Source organism: Ambystoma mexicanum, chromosome 2q (assembly GCF_040938575.1).
Source record: "Ambystoma mexicanum isolate Mex_15411 chromosome 2q, UKY_AmexF1_1, whole genome shotgun sequence".
NCBI classification, from domain to species: domain Eukaryota; kingdom Metazoa; phylum Chordata; class Amphibia; order Caudata; family Ambystomatidae; genus Ambystoma; species Ambystoma mexicanum.
The window spans coordinates 450,746,991-450,772,726 of NC_090924.1; the positions used below are offsets into that span (position 1 = coordinate 450,746,991).

Here is a 25,736-nt window from a genome sequence, read left to right on the forward strand (position 1 = left end):
GCCTGCTAGGAGACTAAGCACAGGGAGTTTTGGGCACCTCCCTCACTTCCTGCCTACCCCAGACACTATGGAGCCAGAGGCGGGTTTCACTCCTGAAGCCCGCCAAAGGCAAATAAACAAAAAGACCAAACTTGGTTTGGCGTGCAGAGCAAAACTTGAGAAGGGCCTTTCCACAAAGAAATGGTGAAAAAAGAAGATCGGGGACCATTTTAACAAAAGGAGGCTCAGTGCCATTTTGAAAAACGTGGCTACCGCGATGTAACGTTACTCGAGCTGCGAACAGTTCGCGGTCAGGGTAAATCATGGTAGTTCATTGCTAAACCACTGCCACCAACCATTCTGAGAGGAAAGGGTAACATGTAAGATGTTACATGAGCATTTAGACACAGGGGATACTAAGTAACCCCTCCAGCACTCTATTGTAAGATAGGGTGTGCTGGGTCTAGCAAGTAAAATGCTAAGTAGAGTCAATTTCAGTCTACTGCTCTCGGAAACAGTAGTTTATCCCAGAGAAGGTATTTAAACCTTGGGAAACCTGAAAGAAAGACTTCCCTTTGTCACTGCACTAAAGGTGTTTTGTGACACAATTGTAAAAGATGATGCCTATGGAGTTTGTTAGACTCCATAACCAAAAAGAAACACAGTGTATAAAATCACATGAATATACATGAGAGAGTGGGAAAAAGGGTCTCACTCTCTCCAGGTTAAAAAAATACAGCAAAGTTTCTGGGGGTCTCGAAGGTAGAGGGAATTGATACATTTTTGAGAATTCTCCCTAACACTTGTATTCCACAAACAAATTCCGTAGCTCACACTTGGTTAAGGACTTGAAGAGGGATCTTCCTTCCTTCTTCTTCTCTGTCATGGTTAGAAGGCGCGAAATAGGCCTGATGGCGTTCTGGAAACTTTGAGGGGCAATGAAATTCAATGACAATGGATCTCTGCTGTCTGCAGATGGAGAAGACAGCACACAGCTCCCATCGAAAAGCTGAAAAACTTAGAACTAGCTCACAGAGCAAACTTGAGGATTCCCAACACTGAAACGTGCAGTAAAAATCTGAAGATGGCTGCCATAGGAGCGGTTTAGGGAGAGGACTGTCATTGGATGGGGGCAGTAGGACCCAGAGGACAGTGATTGGTTTAAGGGAGAAATACAGTTTTTAAGTGAAATGGAAACTGTTTTTCTTTTACTGAGGTTTCTGAGCCTGACGACAGGGAATATTCATGAGCATGTGAATCCATGCCAGACCCCATGCTGTAGAAGTGTCACCTCTACTTCTGCTGGCAAAACCTGCATGCAGGCATATGTGTTGCCATAATCCCCATCACCCGCTTCGCCACATTGCCCTATGCCAGATATGTGGTAAGCCTCGCTCACATGCATCTTAATCATGCATGAGAAGAGTGTGACATGGACATGATCAGTGTGCACTTGCATGACCACTGAATCATTGACACTCTAAATGTGGAAAGAACATCACAAAAACATCTTTTGGCCAGGCGCTGTAACTCTTGACTGGAAAATACTCTCATGCCTCTATCCACTGATATTCTCACTCATCCATGTCCATGATCTCTTTCCTCTCCGATCGACCCTACCAGGTCCAACTTGGGTCCTTCATCTCCTCTATCTCTATCTCTACCTGTGGTGTTCCCCAGGGGTCTAACCTCTCTCTCTGGCTGTTCAACCAATGCATGGCACTTCTTGCCCACCGCATTATCGCTCTCTGCCCCAACTTTCAGTGCTATGCGGATGACAACTCATTTTCAGGCTCCCTTCCGCCACTTCTTCTCCTTCTATCATCTCTGACTGTTTGCCTGCTATTCAGGAGTGGTGTACCACCAATGATCTCTGCCTTAATGGCAGTAAGACTGAGATTCCTGTCATCGGCACACCTGCTCCCTCCTTTCCTGTCACTCTCTGGCCGGCCTCTCTTGGCCCTCTTCCCGTTCCCACATGTGAGGCTAAAAACCTCCACACTCTCCTTCTCTCCTCACATCTCTGACATCGCTAAAACGTCACACTACCAGCTGCACCTCCTCAGAGGTATTCTTCCTTTCCTTTCCTTACCCAAGAAGCTCACTGTCTCCAGAGCTCTGGTTCTCTCTAGGCTAGACTACTCAACAGCCTCTTTCTAAATCTGCCTGCTTCTACTCTCCACTCTCTGCAACTCATCCAGAACAGGACTGCAAGACTTGTCCTTGGCCTCAAGCCCAGTATTCGTATCTCTCCAGGACTGAAATCTCTGCACTGGCTCCCAGTGGCTGCGAGGATTAAGTTCAAAACCCTCTGCATTGTCCCCAACCTACTGGGGCCTTAATACCTTCAACTCTCTCTTCCTAAATATATTCTCAAGCTCTTTGCTCATCTGCCTCTAACTCCCTCAGGGTCTGTCGCTTCTCCAAGCAACGGGTTGGTGGTAGATCTCTTTCTTCGGCTGGGGCCTCCATCTGGAACAGCCTCCCTGAAACTTGTGGAGAACCATCTCCGGTTCTGGAAGCACCTCAAACCCTTCCTCTTTGCTTCTGCCTTCTCTCCTCCTCTCCCCTGCTGAACTCCTGGCTGAAACTGAAACTGCACTGGTCAACTTGCTAACCTCTGATCTCGGGCCCAGGTCCCCTCCCCCGCCAGTTTCACCCCTGCACTGCCTCCATGGCATCCCCTGCACTTGGGGACTGTTTTTCTGTATCCCTACAGCCCACTTCCAGCGCCTGACACCTCTGCACTTACCCTCGCACTTGCCACCAACTGGCCGCACTTTAACTTATTGCTCATTTATTCTATTTATTTTACTGTCGTTCCCTTGTACTGCACTGCCCCCACCACCCCGCACTTTTCCCTTCCCCTTCCCCTTTCCCCTGCACTTGAGCGATCTCAATGTCACCTGGCCTAGTAAGATTGCTGTCTCTGTCTTCCCTCTGTCCCCTTCCCTTGCCTCGTCGCACCTTGAAACACTTGTGTATAGACGCGTTATAAATGCCATATCATATCATATCACTGATGGCCAGAGCCAGTAAATGGATGACTCGGACATCGTCCACAGCTTGGTGCAGTTCCGTGTGAGTCATAAATTGTGTTTGGAGTCATAAATTGTGTTCACAATGCACTGTCCACAAGCATGACACTGTGAGTGCTTTCAATGAGATGTGTCTTGCAGGCCATTGCAACACATAGGTATATTGGCGTAGCAGAAACATTCTGTATCGAGTAATGTGTACTGTGAGATCAATGTTAACTGCACAGAGAGACCAAGCATCCATCTCCTAGGATGCACAACATGTAATGGAAGTCACCATGGTAGCATTTCTGTAGTACCCATGGAGGAGTGAGGAAGACCCGGCCAACTGTACCACAACATTTGACAGCATAGCATGAATAGATGGAAGCACATATGGCATGCACACATGGCCCTCACCTGATGTGGCTACATAGGTGTCCATGCTCTAACACCAACCACCTGTTCACTTCTGATGAGTCCACTGGTAACCTCTTCAAATGGAGTCAGCTCATTCACATGGGATGATCCGCCTTCAGTAGCCTGGGCAGAGACCACATTGCTACTGAGCTTCTCCTTGGTCAGTCGCATGAGGTCCCCATCCTCTTGTGGATCTCTTCTGCAGTACGCCTCTCCACACCGCAGGCATTGATGTGGTCTGTAACCTCCTGCCACATCCTCCACCGCTGGGTCACATGAAAGGTACTGCCAGCCTAAGTGTACAGGTCGACCTGGTGTTCTTGGACATAATCAGTGAGGATTGTTAGCTACTCACCTGAAAAGTGCTTCTTCCTTGGTGGCCCCTTCTCCTTCACCTGTGCCATTTCGTGGTGTGCTGCCTGTTCCTGCTCTGCAGGCTGTCCCCTCTTGCCCTTAGTGAACCTTGATGGTACACGGGCACCTGTAGGCCCACCACGAGGTTTAGCAGGGGGACCCTTCTTCTGACCTCTTCCCCATCCTTGTCCTCTCCCTCTCTGCGGAGACCTACCACTCATGCTGTGGTCACGGAAAGGTACCCACAAATCTGGAAGCCAAATCCACGTTTCAATCCCAAAAAGAAATCACAGGCTACATGCACGCCAAGTAATGCACGTTGCACCCCCTAAATGTCTCTGCCACTGCGCAAGCAAGAGAGGGCACGTCATATACAGCGTTACGTGCGTAGGTGCACTGCATATGATGTGTGAATTATGCAATTAGGGCCTTTCTCTGATTTTCACACTGCTGCCTTGGGCATGAACAGAAAACACCTGTTCCTTTGTGTCACTCCTGCCTCGTGCCATATCTTACCTCCTCCTGACATATTTTGCCTCCAAACTTCAACATCTCCTGCTGCCTGATAGTGTGTCCCTGGCTACTGAACACTAGCACTGCCTTGGAGTACTTGGTATTCCCTCCTAGCCTGTTCTCCTGTGGTTCACTTGTCAGGCTCTGTGACCACCTCACCTGCCTTATTAGGACTTCCAGACCTCAGAGCCACCACCACAGCTCCACAGCATGAGTCGTTAGGGCCTAGCTTCACCCCAGCATGCCTCGTCGGGGGGGGGGGGGCGAAGCCATGTCTGGAACATCGATCAGCACACCCAAGGAGAGGCTGGGGGCTGTCAAATTAACTGTTTCAGAAGTTAGCATCCTGGGTGAGCAGGTCCTGGCCCATTGCAATGCCTTCTTCAATCCACAGAGGCAGCTTGGCACGTGTGGGCGTCAGACAATCTAGACGGATATCACAGCTGCAATCAACACGGATGGGGTGGCAGTCTGTACCGTGGACCACGCCAAGAAGTGCTGGGATGACCTCAGGATCCAGAGCCAAGCAAAGGCAGTCCTTGAGGCTGGTGCTTCCGTGGAGGTGCACCGTGCAGGTCACCATCGGGTATCACCCCTTCACCTATGGTCCTGAAGAGGATAAACCCGGTCCTCCATGTCCAGGTCCTTGACCTGCAAGCATGGATCCAAGCTGCTGGAGAGTACTCACAGGGTGTACTTTTCTACTGAGTTTGTGTGTCCTGCGTGGGTATGCATGATTTGAGCAAGTCAGTTCTTTTCACGGCATGTGTCTTGCACAATTCTTAACTGGCATGCAGCCTCATGCAGACACTGGGAGTATGTGGTGGCGCACATCTGTGAAGTGGACAGGTGTAGGGATGAGATCGGTCAGATCTTGGTGACAAAGTATACTTGTATGCATGCCATGTGAGATGCTGACAGCAAGGTCTCAGACAAGAACAGTTGTCAGATTGATATGTTGTGGGCATGTGAGGTACATTTATTCACACCTCCTCTATGGATTGTTCAATTGTGTATGATTGCAACATCCCCACTCAGCATGTGTATGGATGTGTGGGAATGGCAATTTAGAGCATTTGACTATCTGGGATGACATTATGATCTGACAGGCCACTGAATGAGGGGCCATACAGAGTATATAATCATGGCATTTGTTGGTGTTGGGAGCTACTGCGTTGCTGATTGAGCCTCAACAACGGGTGCATGTACGTGTTGCATGCTTTCATGTCGGATTGTCAGGGGTGCACGTTGCTAGATGTTTGGCTGGTGCTACGGTCACATGTGGCCAGATGACCTTTCTATGGCCCTGCCTGCAGGACACAATTGGGTCAATGCATCATTACTATTGTGATGTGAAATGAGTTGTTGTGTATGTGGCCACACATCAATGTGCTAGTTTCACATGTGCATGTTTCGTCATTGTGACTTGTCATTTTGCTTACACATGTGAGACTGTATTCATTCTGATTTCAGGGCATGTGCGTGTGTGTGAGACAGTTGCTTGTTCACTCATGCTGATTGTATGCTACTGTTACTATTGAGGAGACCATGCATGCATTAGCACTGATGATTGATGCTTATTTTCTTTGTTACCTTTTCCACAGTTGCTCCGGCTGGAGAAGAGTGTAGAAGCTGTGCGGTGGAGCTGCAACCCAGGGACAAGACCCCCAGACCTAGGTTCAGACTCCGGCCACACCCAGTTGTTTCCACCTCTTCTGAGGGCGATGTGGCTGGGGAGTGCCAAATACATTTGGCAATGCTGCTGGGAGCAAGTCCCAGGATTCCATCATGTGGTGGATACCTCAGAAGCAGTGGGACAGGGTGGTGGTGATGTTGCCACACAGAGGCCCCCGAACCATGGAGACCACATTGGAGGTATGTGGGTTGATGGAGGAGGAGGCATTTGCAGGCCTTCCCACAGTCTCATGTGGGGGGAACAAAGGCGGAGGGTACCAGCTGCACACCTGGCCCTGAAACAGGAGGATGTGCAGTCCACTGTGGAGAAGTCAGCACAGCCTCCTGTCCCAGGTCCATCTGCAGTTGCACTACCCGCCTTCACTGATACCTTCATCCAGACAGAGGCCACACTTCCAGGCGATGTGGCCATCCAGGATGAGGTGTTGCCCCTGCTGATGGGTGGCTTGAGGCAGCAGGTTTCTATGCATGATGCAGTGCTAGTATCTCACGAGCTGCTTGTAGGGCACCCCATGCAGATGAGCTGCCTCTTGTCACAACTGGTTTCTTTACGGTGGTCTCTCTGGACAGGCCACTGCAATGGCCCCTCCTCGTCATCTGTGCTCCAGTCATCCTCCACGGATGCCTCCATGCTAGCTAACACCATGGCATCTTGTGCACCTGTCCCAACATTACCCAGTCTGGATGTGCCTGTGTCCCTGGTGGAGATGGAAGTCCATTCAATGGCAGATGAGGTGGTCACTGAGCCTGCCCGTGAACCTACAAGGGAACAGGCTGAAGTGGAACAGGCACTGTTAGGTAAAATTTCCACAGAGCTGGTAAATCTTCCTTTCCTGGTTCAACCCCAAAACTTTCATTAATACCTCAGTGAGTGGGAACCTTTTTCCACACTCACCTAATCTTTAACTCTTTTTATGGGTGTCAATTTTAAGACTCTCCATAGTGTCATTTTAAAGTTATCGTGTTTAAGAACTTAAACCGAAGAGGATGACGAAGGAAAAGCGACTGAGATGATTTCCAGCGACCGGAGAGCCTGCTGTGTAACCGGAGCCTGCTGCAGCCCTTCCTTCCAATCGACCTGGAGACTCTGAAAACGACGACCCGAAACCAGAGCCTGGTGAGACCCATTAGACTTAAGAAGACCTGCATTTTAAGCCATTCCACAGGTTGCTGCGACCTTGCGTTCTTGCAATACCCCAATACCCTGGGACCTCCTGCCACTGTGCTGTGCACGTTCTTCCGAATTCTGAATCTCGCTGAAACTTTGTGGGCATCTTGGTGTATCTCCAGAGACACAAATCAAGTCCGAAAAGTCCCCTCAGAAGAGTGCTTGACCTTTGTAACGATGAGAATTCAATTGCGATATTCTGTCTTCTTCAAATCCACAGAACTACATTCAGCCACAAGGAAAATCTTGCCTAGAGCCTTCTTCATCGATCCCTGCTGCAAAGTCCCTTCTGAGGTCTTGTGTTCAGTATCCAGGACAAGGAATCCACTGACCAGGTATTTGGCTGCAGTCTCTGAAGTTCCCATGCTGAAATCTCTTCTTTATTGCTGAGGTACTGTTTTGGCTTGGGTATATACTTACCTTAAGCCTTTTGGGATTTCTGTGTAGTCCTGGGGTGTTTTCTGTGATTGGGAGGTCCCTATTCCAGTGCACCCAGTCCCACTGCTAGAATCCTGCTGGGGTGTCTTCTGTGAAGCCCCTGGACCCTCTTCTAACTCTAAAAGTAAAGTACTCACCTGTTTGCCCAGTTTTCCTAAGGAACTCTGACTTTTGCTACTAAAGAACTTACTCTAACACTGCCTGTTGGTCACTAGTCCTAGTGACCCCCCCTTCTGCCACTGAGAACACTCATGCTTCAAGAATAAGGGAAAGTCGTTGAAGGAATTGGGACTTCTGCCTAGAAAAGAAATCAAGTGTTTTACTTACTTGTAAAGAGTTGGTTGGTAAGTGTAATTCTAAGAGTGAACAGTTACAAAAGTTCTTACTGATTTTGAATGTGTGATGCACTATTCTTAAAAGTATTGTTAACATCTTTGCTTCCTTAGCCACTGTTCTGCCATTCTAATAGAAAGTAGATGTGAAGGTATTTTACTCTGCTGTGACTAGGGTGTGCCTCTTTACAAAAGTAATGTGTTGGTTTCACCAGATTATTCCTGTAGGGTAATTGTATGAGTGTCCTCCAACTGTTGGTATCACCAGGTTAGTCCTGTTAGGATAACTGTATGAGTGTCCCCCAACTGGATCTTGCTTCCCCTGACTTGCTGCTAGCCTGTCCTTAATAAGTCTACATTAGGTTGTTGCCTACCTAGAATAACTATTCAGTAGAGTGCGACATTGGGTTTTACTTTCCCAATCATTGTGAAGTTAAAGTATGTGGGTTTTACTTACATTGTGTTAGCTGTGTGCCATCCAAAATAAATTACCAGAGTTATTGCTTACCTCAATCTGGAGTTCCCTGATTTCAAAAGCATCTGTAATGATATATGACATCATTAGGTTTTACTCACCTGGTATAACCGTGTGTTATGACAAAAGTAGTTATAGGTTTTTACTGCCCCTAGGATAAGTGTTTCACTATTCACCAAAAGTATATTGTCCAGTTGACTGTTTATGTGATTTGTTCCAATAGTCACTGTACAACTGGAAGGGCTTACTGTCCTTGGATTACTGAAGGTAATCTGAAAGTAACCATAGGTCATTTACTCCCAAAGAATAGTCTTGACCTATGCTAAATGTGTATAACAAGGTTTTGACTTCCCTAGAACTACTGTTAGGTGTTCCAAATAAGGTATATACTTGGGTTTGTGAATTTAAAGTATAATGTTGTGTTTTTATACTGTGATTTCATATAATGTTTTAGTACTTACTTACCCCTAGATTTATCTGAGCCTACCTGTAGTTAAATAAATCCTTTATTTTTACAATACATAGTGTTTCAGTGTTTCTTTGAATCATTTGTATTACAATTTCACTTGCACTGTGTCTACTGCCCTCTTTCCCTCCTAAGATAAGCCTGGCTGCTCTGTCTACGCTACCCTATACTCAGGTGGTACAGCCTTATACTAAGAGTGGAGTCTTGTACTGCCTCAGTTGAATGGTTTTACTAAGCCCTTAGTTGGACTTCAGAAAAACTGTCCTAACAGGCACTTGAGAGCAGTTCAGGTGCTGTACTTCCCCGACATAGACTGTCATCCAGTCGTAGTGAGTACCTGCACCACAGGTACATTGCCAAGCAGCAAGAGATGTTGACAGTGAGGAGGTAAATCCTGGAGGGCATTGCCATTAAGAGGATGCACACACATGCTACAAGTGAGGCAGGAGGCATGACGGCACCTGTCGTCTCTGTTGCTGGCCCAGGTACACTTTGTGAGGCAGGAGGAAGAGAGACAGCGGGCACAGGATTTGGCAATAGCCGAGCCAGGGCGAGGTGGAAGAGAGGTTAGCACTGGCAAAGCTGCCATCCTGGAAGAATCTTACAGGAAACAAGGGAGGCCTGCCTGCAAGCGGCAGAGGTGGAGGGGGAATCTACCTTGGCTGAGGCATTGTCGGAGATCTCAATGGACTAGCCCACTGGCTCATGTTTATAGTTCAGTCGTTGTAGGTTTTCTTTTCCTATTATTTATTTTTAATGGACAATTATTCCCTGTCCAAGTTTGTACATAGTTTGTCTTCAACACATTTTTTTTTTTTTTTGATTTAATTGTATAATACAATTTTTACAAAAATAGAGATACAATCCTCCCATTAACTGTTCAAATTTCACAAACGAAACGGCACGGAGTCTTACTGTAACCTATGTTACAATCACACGTAGTTCCATCTCTGATTCTACACCGGGATCAAGAACAGGGTCCGCGACCCCCACAGGAGTGGCGAGGTAAGGACACCCAGCTGGCTATCCTGTCCATCCGTATCTGCGGTCAGGTAAGCAGGCCGATCTCTCGAAAAAACCCTACCACCGCGATCACCCAAATAGTCTTTTCCCCACTTATGAGCCGGCACCACCATTCCTCTTCCTCATAGACATATAGGTTTTTGAACAAATGTCCGAGGTGTCTCTGGCGGGGGCCCGTGACGCCTAAGCAGTTGAGAAGGAGGTGTCTTATGGTTTCAGCCATCTCTATCTTCGTGCAGAATCTACATGCTTCGTCCGGGACCAATTTTCTACGGAATAGGTTTTCTCTTGTGTGAAGAATATTGAGACGGATTCTTAAAAAGTTCATCCTGAGTTTAGAATCCGGTCCTCTTAATAAGTAAGGTTTGAGCTCGTTCACTTTAGAGAGCTGAGAAGGAGGATCTTTAAACAGTTTTGAGGCGGCAGCTTTTTCCAAAGTGTCGATCCAGTCTTGATTTAGAAGTCGAGATTTCACCTTGGCGGGGTTGTTAATTAGTTCATCTTTAGAACTTCCAGCATTCTCTAAGATTGATTCGATCTTTGCCATCCAACTTGTGAGCATTTTACATGATCCAGACCGGATTTCATACTGGATTTCTTGCATGATCCGTGGGGGGCTTGGGAGTAGGCACTTTCGAAATAACATTGCTTCGTTACGAGAGACAATAGAGGTCAAAGATTGTAAGGAAAGTTCCCTTCTTATTATCACCATTGGTAGCGAATCAGGAAGGTTAAGGACCTTTCTCCAATAAAAACCTTCCACTTTTAGCCAGAAAGATGTTGGCAGGTTCGGTAGGGCTTCGGCTCCATACGTGAGTGTCGGAATCACTTTGGCCTTGTAGAAGGTTATTCCAGGGGCCATGGTGAATTTTCCATATTTTTTCAATATTGCCCGAGATTGAGACATAAGAAGTCTCACCTTGGTCATAATGTTCTCCTGCATCAATTTTTCCTTGCAGTTCTTGTTGATAATCACTCCCAAGTATTTAAAGCTGTCTACCAATTGAATTTTGATGTTATTTACCGCCCATGTGAATTTCTCTGACTTCCTTTCGTTTCCTCCCAAAGTCATGATTTTGGTCTTTTCCAAATTCATCAAGAGGTTGTTCTCTTTAAGGTAGGCATCGAGGTTATTTATCTGTCTCTGGAGGCCGATAGGAGTTACATCAAAGAGGATTATGTCGTCCGCATATAGCAATCGTGAAATTTTGCTGGCTCCCAATGTCGGGGGGAACATCCGGACTCTAGCTTCGAACTCTTTGAAGTCAGCCGTATATGCGTTATACAGGGCGGGAGCTAGAGGGCATCCCTGCTTTACCCCTCTTACTGTCTTCATCCAGGTAGATAAAAGGCCTTGGTTGTTGAGCCAGACACTTATTGTAGTTTCCGTATATAGGGCCTTTATGGGTTCCAGTATCCTTGGGGGGGCAGGCGTGGAGTTGTAATTTATCCCATAATCGTTGCCTGTCTACCCGGTTAAAGGCCTGGACCAGGTCGATGAATGCCATATAGATCTTGGGGCTGCCCTCGAATACCTTGGCTTTTAGTGTGCTCACTGCCAGAACATTAGCCAAAGTGCCGACATTTTTCACGAAACCCGCCTGGAAGGGATCCGACAGGCCAGTCGCCGAGATCCAGTTGCTAAAGTTGTCCAGGATTAGGGCACCAAAGAGCTTTCCTATGGAGTCTAGTAAAGCGATGGGACGATAATGTGAAGGATTGTCTTTAGATCCTTTTTTGAAAATAGGGACCAAAATCGCTTTCTTCCAGGATGATGGAATGGTCGAGAGTCTAATACAGTTTAAAAAAACTTCCTGGATGAAAGGGGCCCAAAATTCCAATTTGTTCTTTATGTCGAAATTGGTTATGCCATCGGGTCCTGCCGCTCTGGATCCATTGAGCTGAGTTATTTTCCCTTTAATTGTGTTCAGGTCCGTTGGAATTTCCCACAGTTCTCCTGAACTAGGTGTCCAGTTCTCTATTACCTTATCTCGGACCCCATATAGGTTTTCAAAGTGAGATATCCAGGATTTTTCACCGATTGTATTTTGTAGTACCTGGTTCACTAATTGAGAGTTACCTTTAATCAATGACCAGAAGTCGCGTACCTTTTTACCACTAATGGCACTCAGCATGTTTTCCGCGTCTGACTGGTACCTATTTGCTTTAGTTGACTTCAGCCAGACTTTGTAGGCTTTTACTGCAGTAGCGGCTTCGACTTTCTTGCTCGGTGACATTGTTTTTGCTGCCTCCCGTTGCAGCTTTCTGATCCCCTTTCTTCGGATAACTAGCTGTTCATTGTAAGTGTGAAGTGGGGCTTTAATTCCGTGTTTTAGCACCTTTTTTTTCCGGTGGTAGACTGTTAGTAGGGGCAGGTATTCGATCCTGATTGCTGGGCTTAGCTGCTTAATCAGCTTGCGTTCCTTGTATTGGTTGGTTATTTTGGAAATGGCTACTTCCGACAGTCTCAGTCTTATCCCACTTTGATTTACTAGCAGATCCTGTGCGCCGTACTCCGCCTTTCTTCTCCGTGACTTCCACGAGAAGGTTAGTAAATTGTGGTCGCTATGCTGTGTTCTTATAGTTGTAAGGGATGAGCACAGCGGCAGGAGGCTCTTAGACACCTGGATGTAGTCAATTGTTGCCGCTTGATTTCCTCTTTCCCAGGTTGGGATATCTTCTGTCTTCTTATCGGCCCTTTGCCCAAGGATGTGCATCTCTCTTGTGTCTAGGAAGTTGTGCCACATGCTATTTCTATCTTGGGGCTCTTTGAAATCAAGAGTTAGGTCCATATTCAAATCTCCCGCGATGATCACGTCGCTGGAGGTAGATGTTATTAGGAAGTCATCTATTAGGCTCTCAATTTGTGCGAGGAAAAAGTCATTGTTCACTCGCTTTGGGTTCCAATATACATTTATCAGAAGGATTTCTGATTTATGATTGGGGTCCGGAGGGCCTTTCGGCCTTTCCCACTCCAAAAGCGTAGCTAAAAAAAATTCTGAAGCCACGAGTGTCTTGGACAGTGATAGCCCAGAGCCCGCTCTTAGGGCCGTAATGAGGCCAGATCTAGGCCTACCTCTCTCCTCTCTAAGGGCGGGTGAGTGTGCCATTTGAAAACCGTCCAGCGTTGGTGGCTCCATTAGCCACGTTTCCTGCAAGCATAAGACGTCGAAGCTCCCCAAGTTGACATCTGAAGAGACCGTTAGATGGCTAAAGCCTCTGGTGTTCCACAATCCCAATTTCAGTGATGTCTCCGGGACTTCCATAGAGGTCGATACTTTCTCTGAAAAGTCACCGGAAAGGACGTCTAGTGGCTACTTCCCATCAACTTGAGAGTGAGGTGGGTACTTGTTATTGTTTCTCCTTCCTTCCCCAGCCGGGTAGATTTTCCCCGAAAGATATTTCATCGGCTTGCTCCACACGTTGAAAAATTCTTTGGGTGGTATTTCGTGTCGAGAATGGAACCCGGAGAGGACTTCTCTCCCCACTCCTTCTCCTTTCTGTGTCACGTCGATTGTTCATATTGTTAGGGGCTCTCTGAGTCCGTTTTTCATCATGTTTACTAAACATTTGAGGCCTTGTGGGAGTTTTGTAAGGTGACAAGTCTCGGTCATGATCCTGGTGTCTGGGTCGATAGTGGGACCGCTCCTGTAGAGGCGAGGTTGGTGTTTTGCCCTCCATAGCATTTGACAGGTCAAAGCCCAGATTATATAATCTGTCTCTTGCATTCCAGATTTGATCTTGAATATAGTTCGATCCAATATGTAAGAACGAACTGTCAGTTCTTCCGTTAGGGTTCGGTTCCAAAATATTTATGTCTTTTGTGACGTCAATATGGGATAACCGACTCTCCTGGAATAAATTGAGTAGGGCCTTTCGATTTAATATCCAACTATCCTGTCTTTCTTGTGTTCTTTGGAGTTTGAATGTTCTTGTCATCGTTTTTCTTTGTCCAAGCAGTGGTGGGCTGTTGAGGCGAGTGAATCTGCCCTCCCGTCGACCTGTGCCCAACAAAGTGTGGACTCTAGATCTATAATGGCGTTTGGGTTTATCCAATGAAGGGCTCCTGTACTTTCTGCTCTCTTGTTGAACCCAGGGATTTTTCACCCCGGGGGAGCTGTGACTTTGATGTGGATCTCGGGGGTGGGCTTCCACTTGGTTTCTCCCGTGGTGTCTCTTACCCAGTGCTGAGCCTAGATTCTTACTTACTCTTCTCTGTAGCGAAGTGGTTTTTGCCACAGCCCGCAGAGAAGTCGAGGGAGAGTCAAGAAGCAAAGCCTTTGATTTTGGTTCGTCCTTTTCTCCATTATAACGAGTTTCCGTTTTTTTTCTTTTTTGGGCCAACGCTTGGGGAATTTCTGATTCTGATTCCTCAACCGTATAGATGCTCATATTCAGAAGATCGATTGAGCTACTGGAGCCCTCTCGCGATCTTTCTAAGCTCCGAGAGGTCGACCGCGTCTTTTCCGCGGGTTTTAGTTTGAAGACTTGACGGTTTTGTGTTGGTGGAGTGGTTTTTCCTTCATTCCTCACGTCCTTATTCTCAGGTTTAGCCTTTTATGTAGGCTCTCGCTGGGACTTATTTTTCAGAACTTTCTTCCCCTTAACGACTGGATTGTTTTGGCCTTTGTGTTGGAAAATTTCAAAGGTAGATGGAATTTTCATTGTGGAGAAATCTATTGGTTTCACAAGTGGTTGAATTACTGCGTTTTCTGGGAGGGTGAATGCCACTGATCCATTTTTCTTTCCTGATTTACTGACAGATCTACTCAGAGACTGGCCGTCCTTTGTGTTGTATTCCGGTTGGTCAACAGTTTTCGCCGGGGAGGGGGGTCTCTCTATAAGCCATGCCCCCCCCTCAATGTCCTCTTCCCCCCCACAACCTTGGGTCGTCACAAGGGGTTCATTCGTCCCAGGTCGATCTATAGTTTGTGTCCCTGGGGTGTTTGTTTGCCAGTTTGCCAAACTTAGATTGGGAGTGACTGACCTTTCTGCGGGCCCTGATCGATTCTCAGCACTAAGGACTTCCTTGTCATCGCCTTTATGATGTTGGTGTGCAGTGATGAAGCCCTCTAGAAAGGTCAGTTTAGTATGCATATGTGCAATCAGAGTAGTTTGGTCTTTTAAAGTGTCGCTGATTGCTTCGTATAATTTCCCAAACGGGGCCAATGCAATGGTAACTGAGGACAGCGTAATCATGAGATCCTCTTTTTTCAAGGACATTTCTAGCACTTGACTAGGAGGATTTTCACCTTGACATCTAGGAGCCAGCAGAGGGCCCAGATCTTTGGGGTATCTCGGGCTTGTGTCGTTTGAAGGGACATCCCCTTTAGTTTGTAATTCTGGACTGATCGCTATAAGTTGAGGGATTCGTGAAGCGGGTGCTTTGGGCAATACAGGAGGGCCCTTATCCGAAGCTGGGGGCAGATGTATCTCCCCTGTTGGGGTTTCCAGCGTGCCCAAGCCCACTACTTTCTTCCTCGTATCAAATAAGTTGTCAGTAGACAGGGTCACGCTTCCAGGGGTGCCGCTTCCCACTGGTATTGTCTTGGCATTTAGCTGAGTTATGACCAGCTCTTTGTTCAACCAATCGCTGGGTGCAAGACCAGAATCGGGTACTATGCTGCCCTTCCCGGTTACTGCTTCTGCACCCCTGGTAATTGGGTTCAGGGTCCGGTTCCCTTGAGTCAGCTGATATAGTGAGTTATTTGCCACTTTCTCTGGCTGAAGAGTCATCTTAGGGGGAGGGTTCAAATGTAAGAAATGCATTGCTCTGTCTTCCACTATGGCCAGCAGTTCTGCATCTGAAATATCTTGACGTACTGCTTCCTCCATTCGTGTTTTTTTCCCAAAAAACTCTTTCAGAGTTGATTTCGATTTTGTACCTTGAAGAGAGGGGTGTTTTTCCCCCCCACCTGCCCTCTTTTATATGGGGGTTTAGCCCTTACCGCTCTGCGAGAGGACATCTTGTGGCTGCCTCCCGCCATTTTCGGCGAGTTGCCTATTATCTGGTCAGTATTTGTTATTATATCCGCCACATCTGTTCCGAGTGGTGGGACGATGTTGGATAAGAGTGGGGGGGGATCCTTTACGCCGGTGTTCAACGCTGGAATTACCAGCCGCGGAGGGGAAGCGCAGATTTGCTCGCCCCCATCTTCTAAAACAGACCCCGCTGTCTCCCGCCCCTCTTTTTCTACCTCTCCCACCTTACCCACAAGTTCACCCAAGACTTGGGGAACTGGTAGTGGAACAGCTGAGTCCGGGGGTGTTCTTAACTCCTCCACTCCCTCTGTGTTGTGTATCATGACCACTATCCGCTTCTCCTGGGGTGCGGAGGAAAGTGACTCATTGGTGCCCCCTGGACTAAGTGCTTTCTCCACAAGGGAGTCCAAAGATTGGGGCAAATGCCAGGACCCCATCCCCATCGTCTCCCGTGCAGGCGACTTAGGTTGCTCGAGGCAGTCTCCTTCCGCTCCTTCAGCGCACAGTGGGGCTATCACCGGGTTTATTGTTCTTCCACACCCGATTTCTCGGCCCTGAGCTATAAGGGTGGATGATGTGACTGTAGGTGTATGGGGGGACACAGGACACATCGATGTAGCTGAAACAGCTTGCGGGTTTTCTAAGACTCGTCCCGCAATTGGCGCTGTTTTAGCCGGCAAACCTTCCACACCCTGAGATTCAGTCGGAGGGAACCTAAAGTCACTTACTTCGTTCATCTCAGCAGGCCGGATAGTATTTACCTGTACTTCTTTTCCCGCGTGTTTTATTCGGGAAATCCGCTGCAATCTCAGGGTTGCCAGTTGCTCCACACTTTCTGGCGAGGTTACACAATCCTTGTTGTTGCACGGTGGCGGACGAGGTTTGCCGTTTCTTAATACGCGCTTGTCCTGGGCCTCCACCTCAAGTTTCCGCTTTGCGTGCTCCTCTATAGCTGCCATCCGCCGGGCCTGAAGGGCGCTGGATCAATGTGCAAGCAAGGTACGTTCGTCGCAAGCTCGTCAAGCAGTCACTCGGGCCCGCGGACTGCTGACTGCCCTTGTCAGTCCCTTCGCGGTCCGCTTCGCGGAAGGCTGGATGTTTGTAGAATGGAGGGCTCAGGACACGCCTCTGAGCACACGCCTCCAACAGTAGAACCAGAAAAAGTACTCGAACACCAGCACAGCGTGCTGGTACTGCTGACTGCCCTTGTCAGTCCCTTCGCGGTCCGCTTCGCGGAAGGCTGGATGTTTGTAGAATGGAGGGCTCAGGACACGCCTCTGAGCACACGCCTCCAACAGTAGAACCAGAAAAAGTACTCGAACACCAGCACAGCGTGCTGGTACTGCTGACTGCCCTTGTCAGTCCCTTCGCGGTCCGCTTCGCGGAAGGCTGGATGTTTGTAGAATGGAGGGCTCAGGACACGCCTCTGAGCACACGCCTCCAACAGTAGAACCAGAAAAAGTACTCGAACACCAGCACAGCGTGCTGGTACTGCTGACTGCCCTTGTCAGTCCCTTCGCCACATGTCTTCAACACATTTTATTGTCATGATTCTACCAGACCATTTGCCATCTCTTTGTTCATGTGCACCTTTTGTTTGACCAAGATCTGCGAGTGAGTATGTCCTATGGCTGTCATGTGGATTTAGATTTATGTGGTAGGTCACACCCAGAATTTTTTTTATTGAGGGGTCTGTGTTGTAATAGGGTGAAAACAATATGAAGTACATATGAAACACAGACTACCTCCTTCTCCTGTATTATACCAGTATTCAGACCACACAGAGGTGACCTACGTCATCGGGTAACTACACGACTCAAAACCTTTTAGATTGTGTACAGGAAATTGTGAGTTAATTTATTTCACAACAATAGTTTCCTCATTACAAAATCTGATGTCTAAAAACATGATTGACAACATGATTATCACAAATACAAAAACGTTCTTCATGGGTTAGTGTACAACACACAGATTGGCTTTCTCATTGTACAATCTGGTCGTGAATTCTACAGCAGCGTAAAGAGAGAATTTGTTAAGGCTTTGTTATTAAACACCTTTCTAAAGAGCAGTTGAACAGCTCTGAGAACAATCAGGTATTGACACAATGTGGTGTATTGTTCTGACAGGACTTTTAACATCAATAGTCTCTTCCCAATTTGCACATTATATCTATTTCTACACAAAAGGTGCATATGTAGTTATCTTATACCCCTATCTCTTCATAGCTATTCTACGTCTCTTTGAAGTACTAAATGTCTGTTACTTCTATATATTTCTTAATTCAAATTAGATGTTTTTCAAAATGATGTGTCGACGCACTGCATTTCGGCCTATTATTAAGGGATGAACCCCATCCTTGAATAGGTTTTCCCGATGTTGTTGAAAAGGCCATCGTCAGGACAGATGATGGTTGCTTTGATAGACCTTTAGTCTTCTAACCCTTTATTTGAAGTACTCTAATTTGGTAGAAACGAACAGGGATAGTATTCAGTTTTCTTATAGCGGTTTCATTTAATGGGACCAATGTTTTAAACTTGTCGAATAGGTGAGCAGCCAACTGTCGCTGAATGCATCACACTGGTTTGTTGCTCCTCAAACTTATTTCCTTTTCCTAAACGCGGTTCATTTTTAGTTGTATTCAGGTCCTTTCTGCCGTACCTGTTCTACACCTTAGGACCGCTGCACACCGTGTATAAGCAAGTCCCTCCGCACACTCTGTGGGTCATGTTGTTACTGTGCTGATTGTTGGGGGCATGTGTGTGTGATGTTCAGTAGGTTGCATTCATGGTCGATCAACGTATTTGGTCTATTGTAGATGTGGGGAGCTCACATGTTTTGGGAATCACATGTTTCACATCTTTGGCATTCGCATCTGTTGCTTGCCTACTTCTGTGCTTTGCAGTACATGCATGTTGGCCAATTGTTTACATGATGGGTGTGTGGTACATGTCGCTGTGGTTGACATGGCTCTTCATTTGTGAATATGTTCATGGGTGTTCAGTAATGTTATGGCTTGTTTGTGGTTGGCATGATGACACTACTTTGAATGACTTGGACATGTGGACATGTGTTTCACATCTACTGGAGGGGTCATCAGACGGCTGGAAATGGCAAGTGACGGTTGTCTGGTGCCAATCCTTGTGCAGGGGGAACTGCATGTTCGTTGTCAGTGTTTCACTGTTGGTTGAGTATGTTGGGATTGTGTGTCTAATGGTGTCAATGTGGGGATGCATTTGGTGATGAGTGAGATCTTTCATGATGGTGTGTGGGATCCCTCTTCGAGATAGGTACTAATTTCTTCATGTATCTTGCCACATGTTGCACAAGGTATAGATGTGTGTAGTATCTCATGACACCACATTACCCTCTACCCATTCACTTCTTGAGGTTCAATTTATTGTACATTGTGTGCACTTCCACATCAATGTGGATGTGCTCACACTTCATTCACAGGTATGGCTTATTGGCATTGGGGATGTTGAGAAGTGATGTGGCCTCACTCTGGATCACTGGGCTACACACATCACATGTGCACTATGCCACATGTACATCAAGAGACCAAAGTGTAGTTGCAGTAACAGCATGGTTGGCTGTCGATGTGCAGCTGAGTGTGATCCAACAAGGAGCCATGGAAGAGGTGACGGTCTGGATTCAACAGCCCTGTTCCCAGGTGTTCATGTTGGAGAAGGATGTCAGACAGGTGTACTTCATGCTGGACATAGGCCAGAGAGGTTGAGGTAGGTTTGTTCTCCACAATGGACTGTAACAAATGAGGATTTGTGGATGCTGCCTTAGTATAGGGGGTTGAAGCACAGATCAGTGTGGGAACTGGGACGAGGGAGGCCCTTTGGGTGCTGCCTTAGGTTAGGGGGTTGGGGCAAACAGCAGCGGGGGTATTTAGACGAGGGAGGACTTGTTGGTGCTTCCTTAGGTTAGGGGTTGGGGCACAGATCGGTGTGGATACTCAGATGAGGGAGAACTTGTGGGTGCTGCCGTAGGTTAGGGAGTTGGGACACAGATCAGTGGGGGTACTGGGACCAGGGAGGACTTTTCAGTATTGGCTTAAGTTAGGGAGCCAGGGTGCAGTTTAGTGGAGGTACATGGGTGCTGCCTCAAGTAAGAAGTGCGGGGGGCAGTTCAGTGGATGTACATGGGTGCTGCCTTAAGTTAGAAGATCATGGTGCAGTTCGGTAGAGGTATGTGGGTGCTGCCTTACGTTAGAGGACTGGGGTGCAATTTAGTGGCGGTATGTTCGTGCTGCCTTAAGTTAGGGGGCTGGGATGCATTTTAGTGGAGGTACGTGGGTGCTGCCTTAAGTTAGGGGCGCGGGACACAATTTAGTGGGTGTGTGGGGACAAAGACTTGTCATTTGCAGGAGTGGAGTGTGAGTAATGGTGATTGATGGAAGTAATCCTGGATGAATTTTTTCCATGGGTCCGGCACAAAGGATGTTCGACTCTGCTATGTTCTGTTCGTAATGGGGGCGTGCGTTCTGGGCGCTATTCGTTATTCTTTGCAGTGCAGGTTTCTGCAAGCAGTTATTTCATGAATCCACTCCCAGAGCTATTCTTTTCGTCCATGCAATGTTCTTTCTCACGCTAACTGCTTTTCAAGGACTTTCTTTGTAAATAAGGCCAATAGTGTGAAACGAATAAAACATGTATTCAAGTGGGTTTCAAAATTACAACAAAAAAATGACAACACAAGCCGAGCCAAAGTTCTTTCTTTAGCCCATCTGTCATCATGATGTTTGATTTTATAGAGGTAGGAAGTGGTGAAGTGCCCTGTCCACTCTCCTGTTAACTAATAAGCCACCTCGTGGGCTGTTTTTACTATTGCTGATTCGCAACGCATAAGCTCTCACAATCATGGCAGTTATATTTAGTGTTCGGAGAGAATACAGAGGTGTTGGGTTTCTGCCTGCTAGTCAAACTAACTTGGCTGAACGTCCGTCCTTAAGAGGCAGGGCACGAGTGCTGAACAAGCAGGCGGGCATCATATATAAGAAAGGGTGATGGATCCCAGGCTTACAGGTTGGTGGTAGGTAATGTAGCTCTGGTGATGTTTGGCTATGTTGTATCAATGAAATAGGTTATTTACATAATTAAATACTATATAACTTTCCTATAACTCTTGTAATTTAATTCATGGGCGTCCTTTCACTTGGCAAGAAAGTATTATATTGCTTTCGTGTTTTTAAACATAATGTCATGTTCTTTGCTACTTAAAACTGTACCGTGTTGTTTTGGAACTCTCGTAAATTAATATAGTCTATATGAGGAGACAAATGCCAATTTCGTGAGGTATTTTTCGCGTAGTGGTATTGGTTACAACCAAAATCAACACGCCAAGAATGTTGAACCTGCAGTCATCTAAAAGATAACTTGTCCTTTCCTGTGTTCCTCTTCACAGTAGCCTGACAAAGGATTGTTTTCTTAAGAGCGGCATCGCAAGGTAAGGACTAGTGCTATACATATGGTGGCCGAATGCCCTCAATATTCATAGATAGCGAATGCGGTGAGCATAAGGAAGGCTTGAAATCAAATGTTGTTTCTGGTATGCAGTCTACGATAGAATATATTCCTTATGAGCATGTCATATAGTTGTATTCAGGTTAGAAAACCCCAGACGTCTCTGCACTGAAGTGTCTGCAATGCACTTCCATTCATGTATGCAGAGATTGCTGGTGTAAGCCAACGATGGGAGTATGTGCATGTCATATAAAAGCAGCACAGCTTGCAGATGTTCAGTGAAGAACTATGTGTGGTGTAAGGACGGTTTAAATAGATTAAATGCCACTACTTCTTCACACTGGCAAAATTAACACAGTCACACATTTCTTTTCGGAAGCATAGATAGTTTTACTTAATCCAGACTCTGAATAAAGCATTGTTTCATTTAGTACTTCTAAGAAAACAAAAAAATCAAAGAAAGGAAGTACATACTGAAAAAAAAAATCTTTAAATTTACACTGTGTACTCATTCGCTGAGAAAGTGACTACTTTTGGAAGGGAACTCGTGCAAGTTCAGTTGCCTGAGCGTGCCAAGTGTCCTGGCTGCCAGGGGCAACTATTAACACTGATGGCCCTTCAGATGGCACTAAGGACACGAGATGCGTCATCATCCTCACAAAGCTTCCAATGCCGCGTGAGAGATCGGCTCAAACAGGGGGTCTCTCTCCTGTATAGACGGAGATGGCCGGTTTGCTGCTGTGATCATTCAAGAAAGCTTCCCTCTTATCAGAGCCATTGAAGCATAGTTGCGAAATTCGGTGACATTTCGTGAAGGTTTCATGGCATACATCATGTCAAAAGCAAATTATAGTGTTGCTAGAATGGCATTTTCCATCAACCCTAAAAAAAGCAGCCCTTTGAACTAACACCCCCAAATTATGAGGTGACACCAAAGTCATATTGTTGAATGTTTGGAAATATTTCTTCAAATCCTATTTTTTCCTCAAGTGTTACTATATATTACTATCCTATATATAATACTATATATAATGTTACTATATATAATGTTCTTAAAACGCCCTAAACAAGAAAGGCCTGATTTACAACGCTTTTTTCAATGGGACTTTCCCATTGAAATATGCATTTGTAAATCAGGCCCTTAATGCCTTTAATGTCTTAGAGGCTTGCCTTGTTGAAAAGCATGTGTCTGACAAATGACTTGCAATATCAAAGGAATACAATGACGTGCTGTATTAAAGGAATACGAAAAGAATAGTGAAATAAACTAGTGGTGGGCGAAGAGAACAGCAAAGAGTAAAGTGCACGGAAAGACCCCCTTTCCCACCCCCATTAGTGACAGCTAGATGACGTGGGGATACCCAAGCGTCTCAGTGGGTCTCATCAGCTCCTTAAGGAAGGCGTGAAGGGCATGACGCTGCATACAATCTTTCTGGCACACTGATCAGGATGTGCTCAAACTGTTCGGCTCTTTCTAAAATATTCACACCAGTGTTCGATGTATAATTTAACTTCTGAGGTTGAGAAACATGAAAGGGCCCATGGGGTATATGCACGGTCGTCAGAAAGAAACCTCCTAGGCAAAGAGGAGAGACCGTTCCCCACTGCTGCTGTTATTCCATCTCTTTTCATTATGTAGAGAACAGAAAAGGACATTTCATTTAACACCACGCATGTCACAGCGCCACCTAGTGGCCATTTCTAGACGTTCAGCTCCGTTTCAAAGCCACAGAGAAGAGCCATTAAACGAAAAGGATACTGAAAGTTGATTCATGGAATTATTTGCGCGAAAAACGCAGATTTGCGCGCCTTTCTGCCCGAAAATCCCCATACTTCTCAGGCAGAAAGAGGACCAATATACACAATTAAACAATATGATCCTCACTAACCATAATATCCTCATATCTAAAGTGTGGTCAGAGCTAAAACACAACACAAATACCCACATCTAAAGCAGTACACAGAACTGTACTGTTAAGCGTACTACATCTAAAGCAATATGTTTTCTCATTAAAACAAATAATGCTCCTGAGCAAAAAGGTGAGCATAACGAAAGCACAATAACTGTTTGATGACGTCCGCACCATAATAGTAAGAAAACAATACACAAACCCACCAAGATATTGTGTCATGAAATTGAACATTTTGCTGCATCAGTAAGCACGTTTTGCAGCAAAACTGTATTTATTGCTGCATTTTTGCAGCACACGTTTTGGTGTAGTATGTGTGAGTCTGCAAGAGAGCCTGGCTGTCATTAGTTTAACTTTTTTCCCATGGTCTCTGCTGTCAACTTAATAGAAAAAGTCCCAGATGTCCGTGGCTTGAGAGAACAGTTTGCACGTTGTTCTACTTTTTACTTAAATATGTGTCCCTATTTGTCATCAGTTATAATGGTCTTTTTGCCTACCACTCCTCTGGTCCAACGCTCCCTGTATAATCTACCCCACACCCGTGCTACGTCTCTGCTTTCTTGCTTACTATTCCCCCACTGGCCAACTGCTCCCCATTTTCCCACTTGTGGGCATCACTGCTCCCTGCCCACCTGCCTGCCCTGCCCACCACTCCCCCTTAGGGCCCACCATTCCCTCTCCCCTACTCATTTCCTCCATCATATTGTGATGTTATTTTTTTAAGAAAAGTCGATTTTTGCACACAAAAACGCTTTTGCTGGTGTATTTTTCAAATACAGATTTGGTGTATGTTTACCTATAATACACTTTGCACTGCTCACCCAAATTCATGGAACAGTGCAGAGTGTCTTTTTGTCAGAGCATTGCAAAGTGTATTTGTGCAGTGCAGAGGGACTTTGCACGGCAACAAGACTCTTTGCACAGTTCCATGAACCAGGCCCTTACTATCAAAAGGCTGCTTATGCTAGAGGGGAGAAGGACACTTACCTTGGGTGCGGAAGTCAGACGGTGTGGTCACTGTGGCCCTAGCATAGGGCAGAGCAGGACACAGAAGGCAGTCACAGGGAGGAAGGCAGGGCAGCAAACAAAGGGGCAAAATCAGCAGGTCTGCTCAGCTCCCCAAATAACTTAGGCAGACAGCAACGTGCAGCAGGTCAGAGTTAGGATGGGCACAAGTTCAGCGACCTCCAATACAACAGAGCTCAGGAGATTCTGACCAAGTGACTAATTATGCCTGTCAAACAGCAGCTTTATGAAGGAAGCAACTGCATTTTGCGGCCATTATTACTTTTCTGTGAATGGAGTACTAATGATTTTGATTTATAGTGGGGTCGGTTTACCTTCTGAAATGATTGTTCACCATGGACTGCCTGTGATTGCAGGGGATAATGGTTGGTGCTTAACTGTGGGCGGGTGTGAGCGCCAGGTTTCCTGCCCATGCATTGTTTCTTCCTGATGGAAGATGTGATTGCAGGGGACTCTGATGCACTCCAAGATGTGACAGCAGGGGCCTTTGATGCTTTAGGAGAGTTCACAGCAGATTTCACAACAGGGAGCCCGTGATGCTTTCAACCATGATTTGCAGATAAAAGCGAGCAATTTCGCTTATTTTCGTGTTCTGATCGCTTCTTGTTTCTGTTAGCCTCATGGCTATTCTTCTGTGCCTCAATGAAGCTAGCACAGGGAGTACGTTAGCTATAATAATTGTATTAGTCTTGAAAAGGGTGCCACTTCTTAAGACATACAGGTCGGATTCCCAGAAGCGTCTTATAATGGTGCAAAACCATTAAAAACGCTCCGTGAATCAGGCACATACCCGCAACTGACACTGGAAGCATTTACACAGCAAACTGTTGAATGCATGTCTGAATTGTGGTAGAACAGTGGGTATTTGGCCTTGAAACGTGCCTTGAAACACTTTTTTATAGGCACGTTATAAATATCATATCAATTCAGGGAGTTAGGGTCACTGTGTGGTCAGGGTGTATCATTTTAGAGAAGACTTTGTAGTAGGCTGACCAGAAGTCCCAGTTTTGCCGGGACCATCCCATAATTAGGCCCTCTAATGTGGGATTTAGGGATGACGGGGCAGGCTTTGTGCTGCAGGCACTGGTCCTACTTTTATGTTAGTTGCATGTCACTTTTTCAATTTTCAAAATGTAGTCACCCTAAGATGGCTTCATCATTAGGCTTATCCTACACCTCCGCAGGGCGTACTTCCGATTTGTACCCCTCCCCGGAAGTCTTTCAAGGATGGCAACCTTCTCCATATTGCCACTCTAAACTCTCGCTCAGCTGTCCAACACTCCTCCGACATCTGCCGCCTTCTGCCGCTGAGTTCCGAGGGCGTGTAGCCCTGATCTTCCCCGAGTAGATTCCTGCCTCTGCCATTCCTCTGCAGGCCTACTCCTCTTTTAAATGCCTCGCCTGAAGGCTCTCTCTCTCTCCACTAGCCATTCCTTTACTGTGGCTACTATCTATCAGCCACCTGGT

The 25,736-nt window shown here is 46.4% G+C and overlaps 1 protein-coding gene across 1 annotated transcript in view; it reads left to right on the top strand.

The window, feature by feature from the left end:
• The first annotated feature begins 21,266 nt into the window (after nt 1-21,266).
• LOC138569507 (myosin-4-like) overlaps nt 21,267-25,736 on the top strand; it is a 30,916-nt gene continuing 26,446 nt past the window's right edge. The window contains exon 1 of the mRNA XM_069647542.1: nt 21,267-21,316. The gene's annotated coding sequence lies outside the window, so the exon portion shown is untranslated. The remainder of the gene's footprint in view (nt 21,317-25,736) is intronic.